We start from the raw sequence: 26,477 nt of genomic DNA, 5'->3' as shown, positions 1-26,477 counted from the left end.
AACTTATAAAATGTAGTAATTATTCCCAGTTTAAAATTTGTTTCAGACTTGGAAACAGACTCCTTTTGATGAACTGTTCCTTGTGATATGCACCTCCCTCTACTATTTATGTGTAAGGTCTATATGTTTTGGCATACAACTTGAAATTTGACATTTCTCTCATGTGGCGTAGGCACCAGCACTTAAATCAGTGTCTTTGTTGTCCACAGGTGTGCTCGGTTGTCTTGGACAGGCCTACTGTCCCCTGTGATGGGTCAGCCAGCAGCGATAAAGTCATTAGTATCTGGGTGGACAGCCACTTTCCAGGCAACAGGAACAGGGACAGCTCATCACCGCTGAGGTTTTCTTTAGCGCAGCCATCGCATTAGCGGCAACATGTGCCAATGTCATGGACACAGACAAGACATCAGCTATTGGCTGGAGACGCTGTGGCTCTGCTGCTACCTCAACAGAAACATTACATCATTGTGAGGCTAACATCAGTACAGTCAGAAATGTTTACCTGGTATTTAAAAGTGATTTTTGGTTACAATAAACAAATTATTTGAACAACATGAGAATGCTCATTGAGAGTAACATAATACATGCATTGGCCTATGCACTTTCATTCAGCACATTGTTCCATCAGAAATTTAACAGCATTCTTGACGGTGTTCACTGTCAACCACTTAGCCTATCTGTAGCAATGTTTGTTATGTGTCACCAACCTTGCAATTTCTTCATGGCAGAACTCTCAATATAGACGAAGTTTCCAGAGCTTCATGTTTCCGAAGCCATCTTCAGAGTATAACAGTCCCAGATCGAGAGATAATGCCTGAGAAAGAAACATATAATAGAGAATAATTTATCTGTGGTCGTCACAGACACAGCTAAGAACTAATAATCCTGACTTTTTTCCCTTGGAAATCTTAACACCTAAACATCCCTCTTGACATATTCTGCCTGAGAAAGGCCACACCAGTTTAGTTACCACACTGTATTCATTGGTTCGTCACAGATATTTCACATGAAAAGTCAAAATAAAAAGGAAATACTTTCTTGCTTGGCAGAGCGAGTGCACCAGCATACATCATTGGTTCAGTAAATGACATGTCGCAGTCACCTGAGTGGCCATTGGTCCCTCTCAGCAGACTTCCACAATTGGTGGCCAGAGTCTGGTTTGACATAGGAAAACTCTAGAGCGCAGTGTTTTGAGCTGGACCACAGCCAACAGCTCTTTTGCACAACATTTTTTGATCTTTCTCTATTACTGAAAGTCAGAAAGTGAAACACATCACTTTTACTCTTCCACTATAGAAAACTGATACTTTTAGCTTGTAGGGGAATGTAAATACACGTCAGGTATTGCACATCACATAGTAGATATCCACTGCTGTACCAAAACACTGTTTCTAGGAAGTTGGATCTTCACCCAAATGGTGAGAGGTGGTAATAGCTAATGCATCCAGGAACATTGTCTAACATGATTGTTTTCATGGTGCAGGTGTTAATGATGGGCAAAGGCATAATGTTATTTGATTGAACTGACCACCACACCAACCTGTCAATGTTATTGTGACAATATACTTGTTCCCCACATTTGTCTTTCCGGAGGTGCTTTCGGCACTGGCTTCAGTTTTATTCATATATATTATTTCTCAAGTCACCATCACTTTTCCTCAAGACATGCTAATCATACAAAGATGAATGAGGCACCGTTAGAAAATTTTTAATCGTTTCTCATACTCTATACCGATTTTGCGCTAAAACTTACTATTTGTCGAAAATTTTGAACTATCGTAAGCAAAAGGGCATCATAGATGTCCGGCATCATACCTGTAGTTTGTGGAGCTAACCTCTTACTCACGCACAAGAGACTCACTTTTCATTTTATCTTATTACAAATTACTTCTTATTAACTGGATAATTGGTATACATCAGTGTCATAGACGATAACGGTGACCACTGCAGTAGCCCATTATCTCTGCCCGTTGTACAGGTTGACTTTTCTAAACAAATATACCTTTCGAAATGACAAAAATATTAATCACTGCCAACCTAAATTATGATTTATGTATTGTTGCTATGGCCTGATGTGCTTACATGAAGTACGAAATGCAGACAGAATCCCAAAATACACTTAGAATTTATTAAGGTCTTAGTGAATGCCAGGTAAGAAGCAAATTAAAGTTTCATTTTCTGCCACTATAAGCAAGACACAGGGACAAAGTTTCAAATTTATTTACCATATCCATTCTTTACTTACAGGCGGTCACATGTAGTAGTAGAGAACTAAATCAACCAACATTTTCGTATCCCTTAAGGAAAATGAAAGTTAAAAGTTCATGAAGCTCAAATTCTTATACGATATATCATTTAAAATGAGGTATACTAAAGCTCTGAAAACAATTTTGTTAAAATGTGCTGTGTGAAAATATATGGAAAAGTGTGTGTCATAAATTTATGATTATTATTTCGCTTTTTCAGTTTATTGTTAAAGAATTTTTATCAGTTCACAAACTATCCGTATCCCAAGTACTTTCTTATCCCAAATATTGACGTTATTTAAAACTATGAAAGTGCTTAAGTTTTGCACAGGGCTCCTGATGGGTAATAATGTCCAGCCGCATCGAACAGCTTTGTTGGAGGTGCTCTTGGAGTAGGAGGATATTTGGCGAGTGGGCTGGCCTGTACCGTGACGTAAATTTCATCGAGCACATGTGAGATCCTGTAGTAAAACATATTGCAGCATATCCACATTCACCAATGACCATCCAACAGCTGTCAGTCCTGCTGGTAGATGAATCAAACACCCTGCCACAAGGACTTATTACCAAAATTATGGTCAGCATAGGAGGATGCAATACAACATGCACTGTCATCAATGGTGATCACACCTTCCATTAAGACTCATGTTCTGCCATTTGTAATACCAGGGGACCATCATGAAAAGCGGACACTTTAGTGTAATTCAACTTTGAATGAAGTTATTTCTGTTCTCATTGCGCACTTCTTTCAGTCACCTTCTCTAATACACTGTAGCAATTCTTTCCATGAATGGTCCACATTTCGTTGAACCATATTACTTGGCAGACACACATCTTGCGAAAATTACGAACTTTTGTCCTTAAGGTTTGCACAACAGTTGTATTGCCATGACTTTGCACACAAATAGCCAAGATATTGACAATAGTGCAAAACACCATTCACAGTAAGATTCTACACAGCTATTATGTTTTCATAGTCAATCGCGATTACAAGGCCACCTGAAATTATCTACCAGTACACCAGAATAGCCCATACGCAGTCAGATAGTGATGATAGCTCTACGTACCGGTCCTGTTGTGAGACATGACACAGGAGTATGACAAAATTATTGTTCATCTCATCACATCTCCTACATGATAGTACATCATTTTATTTAGAAACATCAGTTGAAGTAACAATAAATCTCATTGCACCTCTGAGGTCGTGTCACCTTGAGCTACACCTGCATAAATAGTCTGTAAGTCACCTTAAAGTGCCTGACAGAGGGTTCATCAAAACACCTTTACTATTCCTCTACCATCCCTCTCTTTAACAGTGAATGGGAAAAACGGAATTTGCTGAAAAGATATCACTACTCTGAAAAAAACAGCATTGTTTTAATGACTGGCATCATTAGTCATGTATTATGCCCATCTCTCTCTCCCCTATTTTTTGATAATACCAAATGAGCTGCCCTTCTCTGAACTTTTTCAATGTGCTCTGTCAATACCATCTGGAAAGGGTACTATACTGCACAGTCATACCCTAGCACAGAATGGACAAGCAAAATGTCGGCAATGTCCTTAGTAGACCTGTTCCATCTTCTACGTTCTCTGCCAGTAATATGAAGTCTTTGGTTTGCCTCCCTCAAAATATTATCTATGTGACCATTCCAATTTCAGGAACATTGCATCACAATTATCAACAACTCAGGCACTGCAATACTATAACTATCCACCAACAATTAGCAAGTGTCTTTCAATTAAAAATGTCACTCTTGTATGCAATATACATAATTAACATACGAATGCTGGTTACAGATGCATGATTGACAACATATGGAAATTTGGGTCTGGCTCAGATGGGTCAATGGTAAGGTGACCTCTTGCGTTAAGTGGGAAATCTGCATTTGAATCATCCTCCAGCACAAATTTTCATTATTGTCATTCAGTTATACAGTTGACGGTTGTCCATGCTGTGCCTGTTCCTTTCCACATGGATGCACATCTAAGGGAACATGGCATTGTACTTCAAAACAACAAAGCCACCACAAAATTTTATTTATCCACCAATAATGGGGAACTTCAATTAAAATATCTCTCCTGTACAGGAATATAAATAACAGATGTACAAGGGCAGGTTGGCGACATACATGGAGAATGCATGGATAGCCTAATGGTAAACTGACAGCTATCAATAAGCCAGAAATCTGCCACAATTCTAGGTCCAGCACAAAAAAATTTTCATTGCCCCTTCATTACACAGCTAATGTTTGTCCATATTTGCAACTACAACTACATTGCATGCACATGTCTGACTCAGTTCTGTCCTATGGTATAATCTGCAACTTGTTGAAGTTTAAATGAAAAAAATATTATTGCTGCAGAAGTTGAAATAAAAACATTTTGCCAAGTTGACAAATAAATATGTTTAAGAAGCCTCTTCAGGGAGCTAAGAATTCATTTACTTACATGTCAGTCATATACTCCATACTGGTATTTCTGGTTGATGATAAAAGTGAATGTATGGTGAATGCATAAATTCACTAACACAATATTAGAATTAAATATAATATTGATATAGATTAAATATCAGTTTCTAGTATTCAGAATGCAGCTTATTTATTCTGGTGCAAAACGTTATAATTGGTTATAAATTGGCGTATGGCAAGAAACTGAAGATATCCTAATATTTAAGTTGAAATAAAAGAATGTATTAGCCATTCTATGTGCAGTGTACTCAAGGGTACTCAAGAATATAAATTGTGTATATGTTTGCAAGTATGTAGGCAGCTGGTTGTGGTCTGTATAAAGTTGCTGAAACAGTCTGTTTGAAGAGTTAAGTTAAAACACTAGCTAATTAATGTATGGGAGAAGCAGGTCCCTTTTTTTCTTTTTCTTTTTTCAAAGTAGTCATTTCCCTCCTCATGATTATACAAATTTTCATTCTCCTTCGATTTGGTCATGGGCATGTAGTCACTGTAAAGGTTATCAACTTCTCTTGAAAGTTTTTTGAGCTCAGTGAGCAGCCAAACTTCAGCAGTTAAGACTGGAATCATACGATGATACAGTTTGTTACACTGCCACATATGGTATGTGTTTTTCTGTAAAGGTGACGTGTGAGGCTGTAGGGTTACCTTCACAGTGTGTAACAGGAGCGGGGAGTCATTCAAAGTTGACATACACTACAAATAGGCATCACTCCTGGCTGTGAGCATTCTTAAACTTTTTGAAATTGTTTCCATCAGTAGACATAATATCATCTACTGGGCCATTGGAAATGCATTCTGCTAGTTACACCACTTATAACTTGTCTGAGGAGAAATAATTCAGACACCTTAAGAAAATACACTTTTTATGTTAATTTTTCGACAACTGGCTGTAAAGGAGTCGACACATGTCTTTGATCCAAATGTAGTGATAATTATCACCTTCAGAGAAGATCAGCATTTTCAAATGCAGCTCAAGCTCACCTGAAAATTTTGAGAAATGGAGAGTGCCTGGGAACAATGTGCTTGTCTCGCTCATCTGACTTGCTTTTCTTCTCCAGGCCATAACCTTGAACCAATATTCCAGTATTCTGCGCCTCAAATTTATGTATGTCCTGCATCTTGATGGGGAAATGTATACCATCAAAGTTATAACGCCCACGAAAATTATCACCTACATGGTATGTCCTGGGACACTGAGGATGATCTCTGTAGCTGTAATTTCTCTCGCAAGCCAGAACTGATCGTGCGAAACAAATCGGGTTGGTTTTATTTTCGACATTAATTCATGCCCTCTTGCAAGCAATATCTTTAGGGAGCTTTATATATCTTGACCCTCCATTTACCAGAGCATAGACGTATATATGGATGTCCAGGTGTAGTATTCAGCTGAGTGTTTTAGCAGACCCTCTGACCTCCATCTCGGAAAACCGAGCCAGTATAGCACTCAAGGTGGATTTACGAAACCACCCGCTGATTGTCATGCCCCATGTTATCACCTCATCCCCCCCCCCCCCAAAGATAATGAAGAGTTCATTCTTTATCACCAGAACCAACTTTGGGGGCCTGGAGTGCGATCTTTCGATGCAGAGCACTGCATGGATAACTGAGTACTTTGAGAAGCTCCATTTAATGACAGGCAGGCATGCCCTTAGAAAAGCAACAGGGCTGTGGTACCCACCTACCGGGTTCTCGAGCCACGTGAATGAGAATTACTCGTCAAAAGCATCTCCAATCACTGAGTATTCTAACGTATGGTATCACTGACCTGATGTCCTTTATTTAAGGACAGGAGAGTGAACTGTCACTAGCACAGGATCTTCTCTATTACTATTAGTGTTATTCTGAGTCCACCCTGTTGATGATGGTGTTGGGGAAGTCCAGTCGGTATTCACAAAGGCACACATACCTTGCCTTTACGTCGATTCTGACAAGGTTGATATGATGATGATGATGATAGAGGAGGAGGATGCAGTGTTACAAGGTCAGACTGATGGGAACAGCCAGGCTGCAGTGATGGTTCACAATGTTGTTGTTGCTGCTGCTGCAGACTTGACCCAAGAACTTGAAGTGTGGCAGCTCGTTGTTTGGCCCATGGACGCCAGAGTGGTGGTGTTGAGGTGGTGGCGGCTGTCCGGGCAGTGAGGTACCCTCGTGGCAACTAGCGGCGCCCTTACAGGCTATGCGTGCCTTACGGGGCATCACTTTGGGGAGGAAGAAGGTTTAGCCACCTTTGGTATGTGTGCCACACTGTGTTGTGGCTGCGAAGACGGGACTGCTGTAGAAGAAGAGATAAAAGAATAATAAATACGTACATTGCGTACCACTGCTGGCAGAAGTCCTTATCTTAAAACATTTGTCTAAATTAGGATGAAGGCCCAAACAATCTCAGAGCCTATGGGCAAAACAACTTCACCTTAAAAACAGCTGAAGGGCAATAAGGTTCAATATTTGAATTTTATAAGGCAGAATGCCTTTTTCTAAAATTTCTTTAAATCAGGTCCAAACAGTCTCACTCCTTAAGAGCAAAACAACTTTAATTTAAAATCGGCTAGAAGCTCTACATAAACAAACAACAATGACAAATAAGAAAAGGCAGCACATCTAATGGCGCTCAGAAGTTTCCAAGGGTCAGCCTGGAATTCAAACACTAACTCTCGCTTAGGTGAGAAAGACAGTTTGCCCAACAAATTCTCAATCCGACAGCAATCCAACCGACAGACTTTCAATGGACCAAACGACAGGATAGCTTCCACTCCACCCAACCAGCACGCAACAGGGAGTTCAATGGAACAACTCAGAAGGTACTGGTGCCCAACAACTTACACATTCAGCTGTCAAACTACACGCCATGCTGGACAGCCGCAATACGATGAGGAAAATACACTGCCTGAATTAACGCCAATGGCCAGGACAGGTAACGGGAACGTTAACGACCACAAGGCAGAAGATTACGTTGGTGCACTTCAATTCAAAATAATCAAGTTAAGTTAAACTCCACAGGAGTGAAGTTAGAATTCACCCACTTGAAAACACACGTTGTTGCTCGCGGGAATGTCCCAACAGCACACAACAAATTTCAAACGACACAATGTGAACACTTGGGGCTGGCTGGTAGATTAAGTAAAGACTCAACTTCCGTGTCCAGGATCGGTGAGCCACGGACCTCATAGCAATGGTAACAGCCCCTCACACTCCAACAGCGTATGGACCCTGCCAGTGGCGCCGGCCAGACACGCACCACAGAGACTTCTTCGCTACTCCACGCCAACCAACCAACTGCCCAGGCCCAGAAACGGTGACAGGACCAGATATACGTCGGCCGATGAGATGACTAACCGAACGACCAAGCAACGTTTGTCCCTCTCCAATCTCCCTCCATTGGACAGTAAATGTGTGTCGCCAGCGGTCGGCGAGTACTGGCTGTCGGTGCCTCTCTAGCGCTCCGTCCCCGACTTCACTGCTGCTGTGTCCCGACTGCACTGCTGGTCCATCCCGAACTGACTGCTAGACACACGTGACCCGGAAATACTATCGGTCACTCCAGAGATGGTACGACAGTGCATTTATCGATATGTGCAGCTGCTGCTGCTCACGGGCAAGTCAGGCAGGAAGTTAGTGATGCCAGTAAATAAAATAAGAAAAAAAAAGGCAGCAGTACCGTAATAGAGGATGACAAACAATAAATGGGATAAACGCAGGCTGTGCATTGCTCACTGACAACCTTTTAGCTGCACCTGTGAAGGTGAACCGCTATGCAAACATCTCTTGCTCAGCTCTGGACTAGCAGCTAAGCATCAACCACAGGCGCCAGTTAAACACGTGTTTTGACAGGAATTTCTGAGGTGTCAATTGTGAAAGGGATGCCAGAACATTATGCTTGCAAGACCCGAACGGATACCTGCATTTGGCCTGTCAGCTGATGGCCGCGTCGTCTCTTTGTGGGGCAGGCCATACCGACACATGAGCACGTTGGACGTCTGTAGGGAACAGTTTGCTCATACACTGTAGTCGAATTTCTTTATGTTAGTTTGAAAGTGATTTTAATTGCAGTAAGTGACTGTTCACTTCATTATTTTTGGCTGTTTAAGTGTTGGCAGAGTGCTATATATGCATTAAATTTTGACAATTTTACATGTAGTGAACTTGTATGTTGCATTATTTTGTGAATAGGACTATAGGCTGTGTAATGCATTATTTCAACAGTTTATAATTAGTGAGCATGCCTGCAGAGCGTTTTACTTGCTTTATTTTGGCAGTTTACGAGTTGTGTGTCCCTACATCAATATACTGCAATATTTTCGTGATTTATATGTAGTTTGCGACTCTGTATGCGGTGTATTGTGACCCCAAGCACATCAGAGCGAGTGTTTTGTATCAGTGTAATAAATAAACTACGTGAAATTCATCCCTAAATAAATTGTTCCAACTTCCCACTGGAAATAAATGAAGTACAGTCCTTCCTCTCCAGCAGACCAGCGCAGGCTGAGTCCTTTTCTCACCAATTCCAAGGAAGAGGTGGTGGTCAGATACTTAGGTTAGTGGAGGTAGCCCAGGTGACCGGTTTTCCAGCCAAACTTTTCCATCCATTTTCTTAGGTAGACCATTTTCGGGGGGAGAAGGGAAGAAAGGTTAGGTTAGTGGGGGTAGCTCAATTGACCTACTTTTCCCGCAAAAATTTTAACTTCCATCTGTGACCTCATTATAGTGTTGCCATATCTAACGCTGCCATCTTGAATAAATTTGGCAACAATATAGAGGGAGTGACATCGCCCTTGTCCCACTATTGGTGAAGTGCTAGCAAACTATTATTGTATGTGAGGGCCGGAGGGGGGAAGTGGCTAAATTTCCCTCCCATTACATAACCACACTTAAACTTTTAAGGCACATTCTAGTGTGGTTGCTCTGATAAGGCCTCTGCCAGTTTCCAACCTCAACTTTCCACAGCTCAACTCGTTCTTCACCTCTCATCAATGGGACATTACACACCAATATTTCTTCCTGTAGTAGCAGTGTATCTGCAGCTGTCACGCTTAAATGGTGTTGTAAACTCTTCTTTCATATTTTTGTAGCATCTCACATATGTTCAAAAGTAATATGTGAGACTTTTACATCGGTAGTTTCAGTAGCTAACTAGCACACTATAGATGCAGACGTCAGGGTACCGACTCTTGGGCAGTACTAAGAACTTTTTTCTGCGACTTGCCTCTTCCTTCATTTCTGGCAATTATTCGTTAATATCAAAAATGGCAAGGTGCACAGCCGTTAGAGTTTTTCGTTAAACTGTAGGTACATCCCCTCTCACACCTCGCCAAATACCACTGCCAGAAACAACAACAATACCAACCTCGGATGGTCAGTTAAAAGTCGAGCCAGTTAAAAGTATGAGGGAGGCTATGACGTGCTGCTGTATCCAGCGGGTCAAACGATGACAAAGGAATACGGCTAGCACGTTCAGCAGAGCAGCACTGCATGCAGTGTGCAGCGGTAGGAGCGGGACGACGCAAACAGCACCACACCTCCCGACAGTGACCCACCATCAGCCACCAACCGCCTGTATCTGCGCTGCCTCAGCCTTCGGCCGACGTTTTAGTCGTGCCTGTACGCCTTCAGCGTCACCTGCCTTCAACCTCCAGTCTTGAATGTAGCCACACAGTGATTATATGATTCTGTTTTGGATTGCGGTTTCTATTTGTTTTCCCAGCCACTGGCGTCTGTTCTCTATTTTGAATTCTCGACCGAACACTGTCATTTCGCGTGCTACCCTGGCGGGGCTAGCAGAGTGCTTTGTTGTTTTGCATTTACTGCGTTCAATAAATACGGCCTGCACCGATATGATGCTTCCCATTCTCACAGATCCATGATCCAAGAAAAGTACCGTGTTGAGCGTACTGCCGACATTCTTATCTTCCAAGATGACAACAGCTGTGTTCTTAGGCTGCACTTGTACTGTCTTGTTTTGATGATTACTCAGATACTCCACCATGTCTCATTTGGCGCGATAAATAACTCGATCTCAACACCATAGAAAATGTCTGGGACTATCTGGATCAACAAATGAAACGTACTAATCAAGATTCCCGCATTTTGGTAGCTCTACGGAACCTGATTCGGCTGGACATGGCATGACCGAGGAAACCTGTTTATTCTCTCCCACGCACTCTTTAGGACATTTCCAAACGTAGAGGCGGTGTCACACGGTATTAGCGTTTCCTGTAGTGACTAGTTATCTGCATGATGTTCATAAGCTCTGCTGAGCTGCACAGTGCGTGGCCGTCAGCAGGACGTCACGTAAGGCCTGTGCCAATGCATGGCTTCATAGGAAGCAACGTAGCTAATTATTTTCCATTCTGACAATCACGACGCAATTGTGATTTTGTATCACAAATCAAAAAATGGTTTAAATGGCTTTGAGCACTATGGTACTTAACATCTGAGGTCATCAGTCCTCTAGAACTTAGTACTGCTTAAACCTAACTAATCAAGAACTTCACACACATCCATGCCCGAGGCAAGATTCGCGCGGTCGCGCGCTTCCCGACTGAATCGCCTAGAACGGCTCGGTCACAGTGTCCGGCTATCACAAATCTCTTCAGATCTCTTCACCATTTATCACTCAATATACCAACACTATATCAAAATGATTCCAATAAAAATTTTCGATTCATTACTGATTTCAGAATCTAATGTCCTCCATGAAGCTGCTACTGTCACACTGCTAACAGTTCCGTCCACATGACGACTTTCACAGAGTGAGTGTAAATTTTTTCGATACTCCCCCTACTAAGTCTTAACAAATATACAGTTCTGGAATACGTCCAACTTAATTCCATAGATTTTCTTATCCTTAATCTTGATTCTCTAAAATGACCATTCAATAATTTCCTAGGCTCAGCACCTCACAAAGACTGCACTAAAGGCTAATGTCGCTCTCCTGCCTCCTCTATCAATGGATAAGCCCAGTTCAAATGTTTCAAATGGCTCTCATTACTATGGGACTTAACATCTGAGGTCATCAGTCGCCTAGACTTAGAACTACTTAAACCTAACTAACCTAAGGGCACCACACAGATGCATACCCGAGGCAGGATTCTAACCTGCGATCGTTATCAGCAGCGCTGTTCCTGACTGAAGCGCCTAGAACCGCACAGCCACAATGGTCGGCCGTTGCGACCAGTGCATACACTTTTGTTCCGGTGATAATTTTACTTGCCAGTGATAATTTTACTTGCCAGAGCTCTTTACTATCCAGCAGCTCGGTTGTGATGCTCATGGGTTGTAAGTACAACTACCAAACAAGCACGTCCGCGAAATGTATATTGCAATAAATACGTATTCTATTTGTAGAAAAGTTTAGATGTATTTTTCTGTAGATCTAGAATGATTATAGTACTCTTTCCACGTAATATTTCATGTAACATTACTGCCTCTTCAAGTTTACTGAAAAACGGATGACTCGCGTTTCATTTCCGTCGGCGCATTATATGGCATTACCTCCAGTCCACTTCTGTAGTGTCATGTGTAGTGGTAGGTTAATCTTCTGATAATCTATCTTACTGATACTCTATCCACATTTTCCAGATATCCACGTTACTTCATATTTATGTAATGTCACAGAGTGGTCTAACGGACGACCTATTCGTGACCTGCTGAATGCGAGTGACCTGCAGGTTATGTCTCGGCCCCTGACCCCAGAAAATAGTCAGCAGCATGGAAAAGCCAAACCACTTTACAGAACAAATGTAGATATATACTGTGTTATATTTAATGTCATAATGGAGTGGGCTGTAACTATAACGATACTGCATCCGTTCAGATCTATTAACTATATCTATGGTAAACTTCCATCTTCCATGAGGCATCATTACAGAAATGCGAAATAGCTGAATGAGGATACCCAAATGCGGGTGTGAAACATGGTGTTCACGAATACAAATGTTGTGTCTTATCTCTCCATCACACCTTCCAGTGATGAGAGGAAACTCCGTAGAATCATCTATTTGAGCCAGAGGACGTGAGCTAGCCTGCTAATTTTTGCAATATAGCAATCTTGAGAAGTCCGCATCTGGACCTGACGTAACTTCTTGCAAGAGAATGTGAGAGCATTTCTCATGTGTCTGAACAATTTGAGTGCGTTAGAACGTAAAATCCGAAACAGTATTAGAGACACGCTTATAATTTCTCATTTTAATAATTTTCGTTTGAACAGTTTCACAGGGTTTCATCCTTTATTTAAGACGCTCCAAAAAAGATAATAGTGAAGAAGTCGCAACCGTTTTGGGTCAATTTCGGTTAAACTGTTTTGTGCATTCATCGATATAGCAATATCGTGCTCGAAAGGACTACCTAATGAATACCACATCCTATTGCACTTATTGAAAGCTACTGTGGCTCACAATGTGGTTTTAATACGGTACGTAGCGGAGAGATAAACTCATTATTCAGTGTCCACAATAGCTTCTTTCGAAGAGGTGTAACCGAGGAAACGTCATAGTTGGTATAGAATCGCCACGATGGAGATTGCCAGCGCTGTCGCGATTGCTCTTTTCGTGATGTATAACGTGATTGGGTGGTAAGTTGCATCAGCGCTATGCTTGAGACGCCTGTAGCTCTGTTCTTAAACTTAACTTGACAATTTCGGCATTAGCGGCAAATGAACAATAGAAGTAGGCTCCATAAAGCATCTTCCACATTTGGCGTAGATTTCTTAACGACGGTTGCAGCTATGGATGCGTTCCTGGTTTTCTAGACACGTGAAATTAGTAATAAACCGAATATGTAAGAAACTTTAAAGATGATTTGTGTAGTAATAAGTCGGGTGTGAAAGAAACTTCAAAGATGATTTGTGTATGTGAGTCGAATTTAGCAAGGATTCGAAACGATTAGAAGTGAAGTCTCGCAGTTTTCTAGCCACACATTTCCATATTTACGCTACGTGAGTGAAATCAACTTCTACATCTACATCTATTCTCTGCAAACCACCGCGATGTGGATGGCAGAGGGTATGTCCCACTGTAACTCGTAATTAAGAGTTGTTCCTGTTTCTTTCACGTGTGGAGCGCAGAAAGAATGACTGTTTGAATGTCTCTGTGTATGCAGTAATTATTCTAATCTTATCCTCACTATCACATGCGAGAAATACGTAAGGAGTTGTAGTATATCCCCAGAGCAATCATTTAAAGTCGGATCTTGAAAATTTGTTATAAACTTTCCCGGGATAGTTTGCGTCTGTCTTCAAGAGTCTTCCAGGTCTACGGCATGCTTTACCCACGACTGAACCTGAGTGATAATTCTAGTTCATATCCCTTCCAAGTGTTACACCCAGGTGTTTGTATGAGTTGGACGATTCCAACAGTGACTCATTGATATTGTAGTTATAGGGCAACACGTTTTTTCTTTTTGTGAAGTGCAAACTTTTTTTTATTTCTGAACATTTAGAATAACTAGTTAATCTCTACACCACGTTGAAATCTTATCTTACATTTCCGAACATTTAGAGCAAGTTGCCAATCTGTGCATGACATTAGAATCTTATCAAGATCTGACTGAAAATTTATGCAGCTTCTCTCAGATTGTATTTCATTATAGACAAATTCATCATACGCATAAACCATGATTTTATTATTAATATTGCGCAGCCCACTGATAAAAGTGGAAATGGGCGGCATTTTCTTTTGGTTGTCCTAGTTAAGTGCTACGGTACTGCAGTTTGTACCAGTATGGCAGACAAGTCGTTGCAAATAATCAAAAACCTGATTACGTAACTTTATTTGTTCTAAATGAAATTTTAACCTCATTACTATACTTCGAATTCAGTGTTGCAGAACTCTTTGTTGTTCCAATTGAAATAGTGCTTATTTTGTCATATAGTATTGCATATCATCACCTTTTATCCTTTTATTACAAAAATTTTTACTTTCTTAAAACTTGCAACATTGCGCTACAAAATTCCAAGAAAACATGTTTTCACCACAAGTACAGTTTACATGAAGTAAAAACACATTGTAATAAAACGATGTTGGTAGTTTACAGTTGTTTTGGGGAGGAAAACTTATATCAAAACTTTCTCTACTGTTATTATGCACGGGGTGCACAAAAATATGGAAACACCAAAAACACAACACATTGCCATGACAGCTATGGCGTAGAAAACCGTTGGCATTCAAAACAAATTCGAATAGTCTCGGAATGGACAAATACAGGTCCTGAGTGGTATTCAAGGAAATGTACTATACTTCTTGCAAAATTGTGGCAAGGTCAGGTAATGATGATGGAGGTGGCTAGCGTTCACGCACCCTTCTGTCCAAAATGCAGTACCAAGGCTCAATAATACTGACACTTGATGCCTGTTGCGGCCAGTGGAGATACAACAGTTCATCCTCGTGCTCACAAAACAAGTCCTGGACGATGCGAGGTGTGTGAGCGGCTCCCTGTCCTCTTGAAACGCAACGTCATGTTGGATGGACCTGATCAGCCACAATAGTCACATAATCCCTGGCAGTAATGCGATCTTCCAGAGTACCGATTGGGCCCCTGGAATACCACGATATGGCTGTCCAAACCACCACTGAACCTCTGGCATGAACTTCCGTTGCGATGTTACCTCGACTAGAAATTAGAAACAGTGTGAAACAAGACCCAACCGACCAAACGACACACTTCACTTGCTCTACAGACCAGGTGTTATGCCTTTGGCACCACATTTTCTTGTTACTTGCAGTTATTTGCATCACTGGTGAGTGGTTTTGGAATTATATCTCGCCCTGCAGTTCCGAACTTTTAGAGTTCCCTTCGTGATGTTTTGTTGCTGGCAGGGTTCGCGAATACGACATTCAGTTATGTAGTGACTTTGGCGTCTGTCGTCCTCTTAATTTTCGTCGCAGTCACCTTCAATGACCCTCCTTCACCATCACTCAACACACAAACACTTTCGTCCGCATTATGGCTTAGCGGCTGATGTTTTCCGCTTTCCCTTTATTGCGGTATAATTTTCGATACGGTGCCTCTTGCAACACCAAAAATCTCAGTTACGAATGCCCAAACCATTCGAGCACTAGCAATTTGCCCATGTTCAAATTCATTTAGCCCTCATAACTACATCGAACACTGTTCTACCACGTCTCACATACTGGCGAAAAATGTTGAGGGAATTGCACTGGCGCCGTTCGTGGTCAAATAGGACATAAAAACCTACAGGCTTTACTAACGTCTGCGTTTACTTTCAAACATGCATTTCTCGATCTGTTTAGAGATTTTCGTCCAACCCCTGCATATTATACACATTACAGAACAACGCAGACCTGTCTGGGTTGTACGTTGTTCATCCATAAAAGACATGGACGATGATAAGACATAGTCGTATGACGTGCTGAGGGATCAGACATAATACTTGCTGAAAAGGAGAGTGAATGCTGATGTAACAGCCTCACGTAGAAATCTGACACAGTTGAACTGCAATGAAATGTTGCCAAGAACTTGATTCATCAAAAACTATCTCTCACACTCGTGGCAATGGTTTACACTGTCTGTCGAAGAGACGACAGAACGTCGTCTGCTTTTCAATTTTTCACTCATACCATTACGCTGATCTGTGGCATAAGACATGATGATGTAAATATCTTCGATTTTCTAATGTGATACATCCGTGAAAAACACATTAACCAAAATGACAGAGTCACCACGTGGAACAATCAAGACAGATAATCCCAAAACAAGACCCTGAAGTGAAGAATTTATGAAATAAATATTAATTCCAGCCTATTTTAGTTGCTATCACGAAGTAAATACTTGTCCTAACAAATGTGACGCCCTTGAGGGATTAGAAAAGGAAAAGGAGAACGTGGAGGAATAATTATAAAACGGTTCGGTAGGCTGTATCCGCTCAGTATTTGCGGCTGTCGTCCGCAACGTATAAAAAAACTTTTAGTTAATAAGGTTTTCCGCACTTATTTCACACCGCGTCAGTGTAAAATATTACAACAAGCACAAGACCGGGGAATTTTTTCGCATCATAGCTCAGACGGAAGATGGGTAGTCTCTCGATAGATTTCGAAGTGTGAGAAGCATCTATTCTAACACCTGCATCGTACCGCCAAACGATTTGCTAACGCTGCTGAATTCAGAACAGTCGGAGTGGACATTTGGCTCGGCAGCGCTGAACGGCAGTAACTCGTTCGTCATTGTTCGCCCGCACTGCCCAGACAATTCAGCACTAAAGGTGCATGGGGGTAACAGTAATAACAGAAAAAAGGGACATAACATGTGTCAGATCTTTACTCTACATTTTTTGTGTTTGCCTCTAGTTAGTTCGCCTTAACTTTTGAAAATAAATTCAGACCAACGTACTCACTTCTAATGATTTCGGGAATCAAATCTTTAATAGTCGAAAAGGAACTAAATATAAAACTGTGTGGTCACTGAACATTATGTTAGAACCTACTGGTGAGGTACAGTCACAAAGAGGTCAGCGTGAGAGTACACTCGAATATAAAATGTCACAGCGGCCACCGATTGTGTCATCTGTAGGCAGCAAGAAAAACTGTGTTAATCGTTATTTCGAAATTCGATAAAAGTTTATAGCAGAAATCATTACATGGCTATGGTATTAATACCATACTCTTTTTCAGACTTTATAAAACAATAAATAACAGAAAGCTCTCATTTATGTTCTCCGAGTATTGCTGTATAGTTACGGACGACTGCACGATCTTCTCGTCTGTTCTGGTGTCTCGGGTATTACCCATAAAACGTAACTGAAACTGAGTGGAGGAAAAACTTTAGCGTCGAATGCCACAGGGCTTTCGTTCTCCAGTGAGAAGAGTGTAGGTAATAATTTTAATTTTATACGTCATCTTGTTAATGCACTTGCATTGGTACTTGAAGAGACAACATTATCAGCTTTAAATTATCATTGCGCTTGCTAAGTCTCTGATCTGACGAGAAATCTAGTTGGTTATCACACCAAAAACCATGAAAATGTAAACGTTGAAGTTTCCAAATATTTTTGAGTGCCTCCGTTACAGGACAACGGATAAGACAGGTCTTCCCTGTTTTCGTTTTACAAAGCCTTTCCTCGGTCCCGGTTGGACCTCCGCTGCGTGATCTATCGACCAGCAATATTTTATCTAGCAGTGTTATAAACATCCCGCTATGAAGCTTTAGGCGCCTGTAAAACAACGATCTAGACACAGCATTAGCTGCCGAAGCTTGTGAGCCATCACTCTACGACCTACGAGAGATCCTGACGGTGCAATCAATATTTACTATAAAAATGGATGCACATACATGTGTACGTATGTACATTCAAGAACTCTTCCTTTACCACAGGACTGATTACAACTAAACTTGGTGCACATATCAATTTCTCTCTGGAAAGGTTCGCTGTGGAGCTAATGACACCTATAAAAGGGGTGGGGGTGCGAAACCAGAGGAACCCATATGAAGTCAATACCAGTTACTTTTCTCATCCAGAATTTGAGAATGAGAGCACTTACAGACTTGAAACAAACTTTACTTATAATTTCATATCTTTACGAAACATTTTCTTGCCAACGAACCCCAGAAAATGATGAAATGAAAAACGTTTCCCTCTTACTACTTTTTTGCTGTTCGTGAAATTAGACTGCTGCATGAAGCATTACATTTTAATTTATCATATCTTTATTACTAACTGTATTCACATGTATCAGAGATCGTACCATCAAAATTATGTCATTGTATAGCACATAGTTCAGGAGATGTGACGTCGAATACTGAGACGCACAAAACACTGGCGCGTCATGCGTGACGTTTTATTTTTATTTATTTTTTTTATTTTTTGCTTCTAACTATATTCAAAATATTCCGATAGTGAAGGGATGCGAGGACAATATTCTGGAAATGGAAGAGAATGTAGATGAAGACGAAATGGGAGAAGGTGCGTGAAGATTTTGACAGAGCACTGAAAGACCTGAGTCGAAACAAGACCCCGGGAGTAGACAACATTCCATTAGAACTACTGACGGCCTTGGGAGAACCAGTCCTGACAAAACTCTACCCTCACACTTCAAGAAGAATATAATAATTCCAATCCCAAAGAAAGTAGGTGCTGACAGATGTGAAAATTACCGAACAATCAGTTTAATAAGCCACAGCTGCAAAATACTAACGCGAATTCTTTACAGACGAATGGAAAAACTGGTAGAAGCCAACCTTGGGGAAGATCAGTTTGGATTCCGTAGAAATATTGGAACACGTGAGGCAATACTGACCCTACGACTTATCTTAGAAGAAAGATTAAGGAAAGGCAAACCTACGTTTCTAGCATTTGTAGACTTAGAGAAAGCTTTTGACAATGTTGACTGGAATTCCCTCTTTCAAATTCTGAAGGTGGCAGGGGTCAAACATAAGGCGCGAAAGGCTTTTTTACAATTAGTACAGAAACCATATGACAGTTATAAGAGTCGAGGGGCATGAGAGGGAAGCAGTGGTTGGGAACGGAATGAGACAGGGTTATAGCCTATCCCCAATGTTATTCAATCTGTATAGTGAGCAAATAGTAAAGGAAACAACAGAAAAATTCGGAGTAAGAATTAAAATCCATGAAGAAGAAATAAAAATCTTGAGGTTTCCCGATGACATTGTAATTTTGTCAGAGACGGCAAAGGACCTGGAAGAGCTGTTGAACGGAACGCACATTGTCTTGAAAGTAGAATGTAAGGTGAACATCAACAAAAGCAAAACGAGGATAATGGAATGTAGTTGAATTAAATCGGATGATACTGAGGGAATGAGATTAGGAAATGATACACTGACTGTAGTAAATGACTTGTGCTATTTGGGGAGCAGAATAACTGATGATGGTCGAAGTAGACAGGATATATGAAATATAGACTGACAATGGCAAGGAAAGTGTTTCTGAAGAAGAGGAACTGATTAACATCAAGTATAGATCTAAGTGTCAATAAGTCGTTTCTGAAAGTATTTATGTGGAGTTCAGCCATGTATGGAAGTGAAACATGGACGATAAATAGTTTAGACAAGAAGAGAATAGTAGCTTTCGAAATGTGGTGCTACAGAAGAATGCTGAAGATTAGATGGGTAGATCACGTAACTAACGAGGAGATACTGAATGGAATTGGGGAGAAGCGAAATTTGAGGCACAGCTTGACTACAAGAAGGGGTCGGTTGGTAGGACACGTTCTGAAGCATCAAGGGATCACCAATTTAGTATTGGAGGGAAGCGTGGAGGGTAAAAATCGTAGAGGGAGACCAAGAGATGAATACATTAAGTAGATTCAGAAGGATATAGGTTGCAGTAGGACTTGGAGATGAAGAAGCTCGCACAGGATAGAGTAGCGTGGAGAGATGCTTCAAACCAGTCCCTGGACTGAAGACCACAACAACAACAACTCGGTTCACATTACATTTCACAGACTGTAGGCATATACACTGCTGAATGTACCTGCAATATCATATCACTGTACAGGACCTAGTTCAGGAGATACGACATCATAAATATTGAACTGAATGAAAATGAAACTGCAGAGCGAAATTAGCTAGAGATAGAGGCAAAAAATGTATACAAACACGTGTGATATATGTTAAAAATTTGATATCTGTGAAATACTTTTGACATGTGTGTGCATGGGTAAATCCAAGGATAAAAAGTTCATCCTAAAGACCTGAAACGACATCAACAAATGTGTTACATATGTTAGTTACGATCTACATGCAAAAACTGTGTATGTGTGTGGGGGGGGGAGGGGGGGGGAGAGATAAGAACCATCATCCTCCTGTTGGGGTGAGATTGATGACGTGGAGAGAGAATCGAGTAGGAGGAGATGGACAGACAGCATGGTGCAAAGAGAAGATGGAAACAGATTTGGAGGAGGTGCAGATGGATAGAGAGTGGGGAAGGGGGGAGGAGGACAAAGAGAGGTGTGGAGATGACGGGCAGAAGGAGGGGAAAGGAGGGAATGGACAGAAGGAAGAGAGGAAAAAAAATTACATACCCAGGACACGCTGGGCATTCAGCTTATACTATAAATTCCTTCAGTCATTAGTATTTATGCTAGTTTCCAAACATCATCTTGACATGTCTTCATGGATTATGGAGTGGCAATGAGACATTTTGGGATGCAGCGTCACTGGAAACAAGTATCAGTTACTTCTGAGAAGCCAGACAGTGGAGTCAGGAATACCTGTGAGGTAAATGGTGTAATGCAGTGTTTCACTACATTACATGCTACCATCTCACACCCTTCAAAGACCTTCTTTATGCCAAGGCGTGAATGAGTGCTTGGGGATAGAAATCAAAGAATTATGTCAGGTAAAGCCTTATTACGAGGAACTGGCGGACACCATTCCAATCCCTCTGACAGAAAGGAATGCAACTAATAAGACTGTGAATAAGGCCTGCTCCACAACGCATGGTGTCTTCGTTATGGATAGGATTAGCTGGTTTGTGATGACTGTGACATACTAGTTAAAGCGGGCCACAGATTGATTGATTCCGTTGTGTATTCAGAAGAAGATCACAAATTTGTCTCGATAGTACCCTACCCTCTGTTCTGGGAAGCAATGAATTGAATGTGAAAATCCTGTTAAATTTTTATATGTGTCCTGCCCTCCCACCTAAACTGATAAGAAGAACTAGAATTCTGTAACGTTTTTCGGAGTAGCTGATTAGTAGGTACACCTCCTTAGCGAACGAACCATATTTCTTAGTTTTTTTGTTCACTTCCGATTCTTTTTTTTTTTTTTTTACGTTTCTTTTGCAACCCTTTCAATCAAGAGGTAGACTATATGTACGGGAGGTCGTTCTGAAACCTAATGTCTCCTAATATTTTATGTGAAAACTCTTAAAATTTTTTAAATAAAACGAGCTTTATAAACACATACATCCCTACCTTCATGTCTATATACCTGTTCGGCAAGATAGCCACCCTTGTGACGAACATACTCCTTCGAACGAGAGACCATGTTGTTAACAGAGGACTGCAACATGTGTCATCAAAGCGGCAAAGTTGACACGTAATACCTCAATGGATATTGAGAAATAATAAAAATTCGGAGGCATTACTTTTCAGCACGCCCTCGTATTTAGCATCTGCATGTCGGATTGTACGTACGTCTCTCCTATCACATCATGTTATTAAACCATAAGTGTCCGACAGCTCCGAACACGGTGGCGTAGTTATTAACGGACTGGATTCGCACCCAGAAGAACGACAGCACAAATACGCGTCCCGCCATCCAGGTTTAGGTTTTCCGTGATTTTTCTAAATCTCTACAATCGCTACGGACAAATGCCGGGACTGTTCCTTTGCAAACGGTACGGCCTATTTCCTTCCCCGACTTTTCGCACATAAGCGTGTGCTCCTTTTCCAGCGTCCTCACTGTTGACGGGACGTTAAATTCTAACATTCCTTCCTTTTCTTATAATACCAAAAATATCCATCATCCATGCAACAGGTGGTTTCAAGAAACAACACTCGGACTTCTTAAAACAACACTGCAAAAATTCTCGTAGACAGAAAACCGTAGATGCTGCTAAATTTTTGCAGACTTGCCTTGAGTATAATGTGGTCGGCAAGTGTCATAGTTAATCTATGGGCTGACGGTTCACTTTCTGACGGTGCATTGCGGTATCTGGTGACAGAAACGCCCTTGCAATTTTTTTTATGAGTTCTGAAAGCGAAAATTGTTTCGATAGAGCGCTTGAATACTGTACCTCTTCATCACAATTGTGTTTATATATCTTGTAGATAGCGTGTGCATCCTTGGATGCAGTTAGAAACGTAAAAGAAAGAACTGGATATGGCCCACTTCAAAATTCCTCTTCCACTTTCTAGATTACATACATTAAAAACAAGCTATACATACCTAACATTTGTTTGGTTATCAACTAGCAAGAAATTTCAGCTTTACTGGTTACTGAATTTGTATGACATCCTATTCAATGATGTGGTGTAATAGTTAGGGATTTGTACAGTCGATTTGGAGGTCATTCAAATTACACGTCCTGTTACACACTAACGCAGTTAGACAGTAATGGCGATAATTTATGCACCGAAGAAGCATTGGTTGTAGTATGAGAAAGTTTCGAGAGTGGGATTAAAATTCAGGTTGAGAGAATATCAGTGGCAAGATTCGCTTATGGCGTTGTTATACTCAGTGAAAGCGACAAAGAATTAAGGGATCTGTTTAATTTGAGACACAATCCATTGATTACAGAATGTAGATTGAGAGTGAAACGAAGAAAGACGAAAGTAATGTGGAGTGGCAGAAATGAGTTTAGTGACTAATTTAACATCAAAATTGGGACCACGAAGTAAACTAAGTTAGGGATTTCCTCTACCTTGGAAGCAAAACCACACACAACGGACGAAGCAAACAAGGCATGAAAAGTAGGCCAGCACAGACAAAGAGGCTACTCCTGTCCAAGACAAGTCTTTTAGTATCAGACATCAGCGTTATTATGGGGAAGGCATTTCTGAGACTGTACGTATGATAACTAGGAATTCGGCTGGGAAGATTTGGGATCGGATCTCCGTAATGGAAGTTGGGAGGTCCGCATATAACTGCTTCAGCGTTCATCATCTTTAGTACATAACTTTCTTTTATTAAAGTCAAACAAGTTTAGAAACACAATCAACAACAAAACTGACGGAGAAGGATTTAGAAAAATGATTTTTAAACAGATGCCACCAATAACGAGCCACCAGTCATTAAGTATACGCCAAAAGTACAGAATTTTAAAACAATAAACTACAGTTATCAAAATTCACTCAGCTATTTTTTAAGTAAATGATCTTAAAACAGCTACCAGCAATTATGAACCCCCTGTCACTAAGTAGAGAGCAAGGATACAGCATTTTATAAACAATTAACTGTCACTGAATAGTTAGATACAGTTAACTATAATTTTCTGATCAGATTTTAAGCAATTGATTTTTAATCAGCTGTTATTAATTGTGAATCCACTGTCATTCAGCACACAGCAAATGCAGAATTTTAAAAACAGTTAACAGTCAATGGATAAACAGCTACAGTTAGCCCAAATTCACTGATCAGATCTTAAGCAAATGACTTATAAACAGCTGTCCTTCATTACAACCCACTGTCTTTCTGAACACAAACAAGGAATAGAATTTTAAACCAGTTAACAATCACTCAATAGGCAGCTACGGTTAGCGAAAATTCACTGAACATATTCCTTTTGATTGACAGGCCTTAACCTACCGTTCCCCCACACCTCCACCAAGCCCTCTCCCCAAACCCTCAGGAAACCCCCTACCCACCCGTACACTGATACAGGTACACTTTCAGCTAGCAGTTATTCGAATAGCGTCCACTAATTCTTATCAATTGACTGACTACTTAATTAAATTGATCAATTAATTAACCTCTCGCCTTCTGGTAAAACCCCTCATCCATCCTCCCCCCTCTCCCTGCCCCACCCCTAGCTGGAAATTGATGGCTCTGCAGTGGAGAGAAACGATCTCATAACAGGAAATTCTGGGGTATATTGTTAATTTATAAAAAAAAATTCAGTTTGCAAGGTTGGATTTCTCTTGCTCATTGTTCTCTTCTGTTTGGGAGGATGGAGGTCTTGTAGGAAGTAATTACATCAAACGCATTTCTTATTTTATTCAAATAGTGCAAGGAAGATTGTCATGAAACACCTCTGACATGTAATTACACTGGTAAAGATTTTTCAATCACGAAGCATGTGCCATAACTGGACCACACAGAACGCCACCACACATGCTGCCAGGAGTCAGAGTGCACTGACAGCCCCTGCAAAGCGACAACGCGGCCATCAGCTGCCAAGCCACATGCTGGTGTCCATTCGCAACCCGCAAGTGTTAGGTGGTGGCATCCCTTTCATACTTGACAGCTGAGAAATTCCTGTCGAAACAAGAGTTTTCCTAGCCACCAAAGCTGATGCATAGCTTTCATAGCTGTGGGTCCAGTACCGATCGAATGCTTGCATAGAGGCTCACCCTCGCAGACGCAGCTAAAAGGTAGTCAGTGTTATATTGACATCACACGTTTACGTAAATAACAGCCAAGTCTCCCTCTGGATGTACTCTAGAAATTTGATGCAATGCATACAGAAAACGTTTACGAAAATATCCCATAATAACACAGGTTCCATTGTTCCTAGGGATCCTAACGGGATAGCCCATTCGTCATGTGTTACGCTAACTGCCTTCCACATACATCTCAGAAATGGTAAGCATCCTCACTGCTAAAAGACTTCATCATGTCTGTTCATGGTTGCAAAAACACTGCTGATCATAAAATCATTCTTGTTATTTGGGAAGAGAGCACTATTAAGCACAGACGAGAAATTCAGGACAATTACACAAACAGAATTCGAAGCTCTGCTCTACAGTGGAGATGTCCTAATGCCACAACCCCGCCAGAGATGGATGGTATGCTTCCACTTGTCTTTGAACACTTGAACAAAGAAGACATCACTTTACTCTCGGAACTTTTTGTAGATACCTTGCCCCATCTTGTTTGAGCCAGTCTGTAGTGGCCAATATGTCTCAGCGAAAAGAAATTCTTGTGAATGAATGGAGCATTCTGGTTAGCTCTTCCTGAATTCACCCATCAAGTTACTGACACTGCCAGTGTGCCAGCATTGTTCGCCATTCGCTTCTGCAGACGAGACTTTCAGTAGCAAACATATTTTGTACAGGTCGCCATATTGCACTGACAGTTAAATTCTTCATATAGGTACGAAAAGGGGACCACTATACGTTCAGCTACCTAGTTTCTACTGCTTTTCAAGGTAATCAACTACCCACTTTCCGCATCTGAAATACATTGTCATGGATCATTGTATTTAGGAAATATCTTAGGATTTTTGGTAGATTAGCGAAAAAGAGAAGCAGATATTTTTGTACCAAATGTTTGTTAATTTTAGCATATACTTTTACATACAGAAAACAACTCTTTCCTTATTTTTGTTACATGTAGTTTCAATGGTGTCCAATTTTTTTTTTTTAATTATTAAGTTAAATCCACATCTGAATCATCTATTTCCTTCTCATGTCACGGGCATCTTGCACACAAAATAGCGCAATCGGCCTAGCAGTTAAGCAGAGTGTATTACCGGAAATCACTTGACCATAAGTGCAATCATCTTGCATCTTTAGAGTCTAAAAGATGGCTTGACAGTCGCAACTAATCAGGCTTCCGCGGTAGTTGAAAGTGTCAACATAGATTCCTCCAAAGTGCTAAACATCCCTCACCTATTAGGGAGGAAGACAAGACCAATGGACGAACGCTTTGATTTCTGGTTATTATAGCAGAATCTGGATAATCTGGCTACTGACATTGGCTACATAAATTACACCTAAAACAGTAAACTACTTAGCGAGAAGAATGTACAAGTACCTACATGTATTACAGAACCGTTTTACGATAACATTATGGTCACTTAAAATCTGTGATCAAGTTTGCTGTCAAGAAAAATAACGAAGAGGACGGTCTGTCATGTTAAAGAAGGAAATATGTGGCTCATTTTACTATTATGTACGTAGTAAATTAGCTTCAGTTTGGAACCGCGCGACGGCTACGGTCGCAGGTTCGAATCCTGCCCCGGGCACGGATGTGTGATGTCCTTAGCTTAGTTAGGTTTAAGCAGCTCTAAGTTCTAGGGGACTGATGACCTCAGATCTTAAGTCCCATAGTGCTCAGAGCCATTACGTACTAAATTCTCCAATTTCGTCTCTGCAAGACATGGTGTCAAGCGGAAGCTACCTTT

General features: G+C 40.9%; 1 long non-coding RNA gene across 1 annotated transcript in view; it reads right to left on the bottom strand.

Annotated features, from left to right (window-relative positions):
- LOC126284416 (uncharacterized) overlaps window positions 1-26,477 on the bottom strand; it is a 110,962-nt gene that overhangs the window by 48,079 nt on the left and 36,406 nt on the right. Inside the window, exon 2 of the long non-coding RNA XR_007551478.1 lies at window positions 708-814. This is a non-coding gene — a long non-coding RNA (uncharacterized LOC126284416). The remainder of the gene's footprint in view (window positions 1-707; window positions 815-26,477) is intronic.

This window comes from Schistocerca gregaria, chromosome 8 (assembly GCF_023897955.1).
Source record: "Schistocerca gregaria isolate iqSchGreg1 chromosome 8, iqSchGreg1.2, whole genome shotgun sequence".
Classification (NCBI taxonomy): Eukaryota; Metazoa; Arthropoda; class Insecta; order Orthoptera; family Acrididae; genus Schistocerca; species Schistocerca gregaria.
The sequence above is the reverse complement of the archived record's forward strand: the minus strand, read 5'-3'. Positions and strand labels throughout refer to the sequence as shown.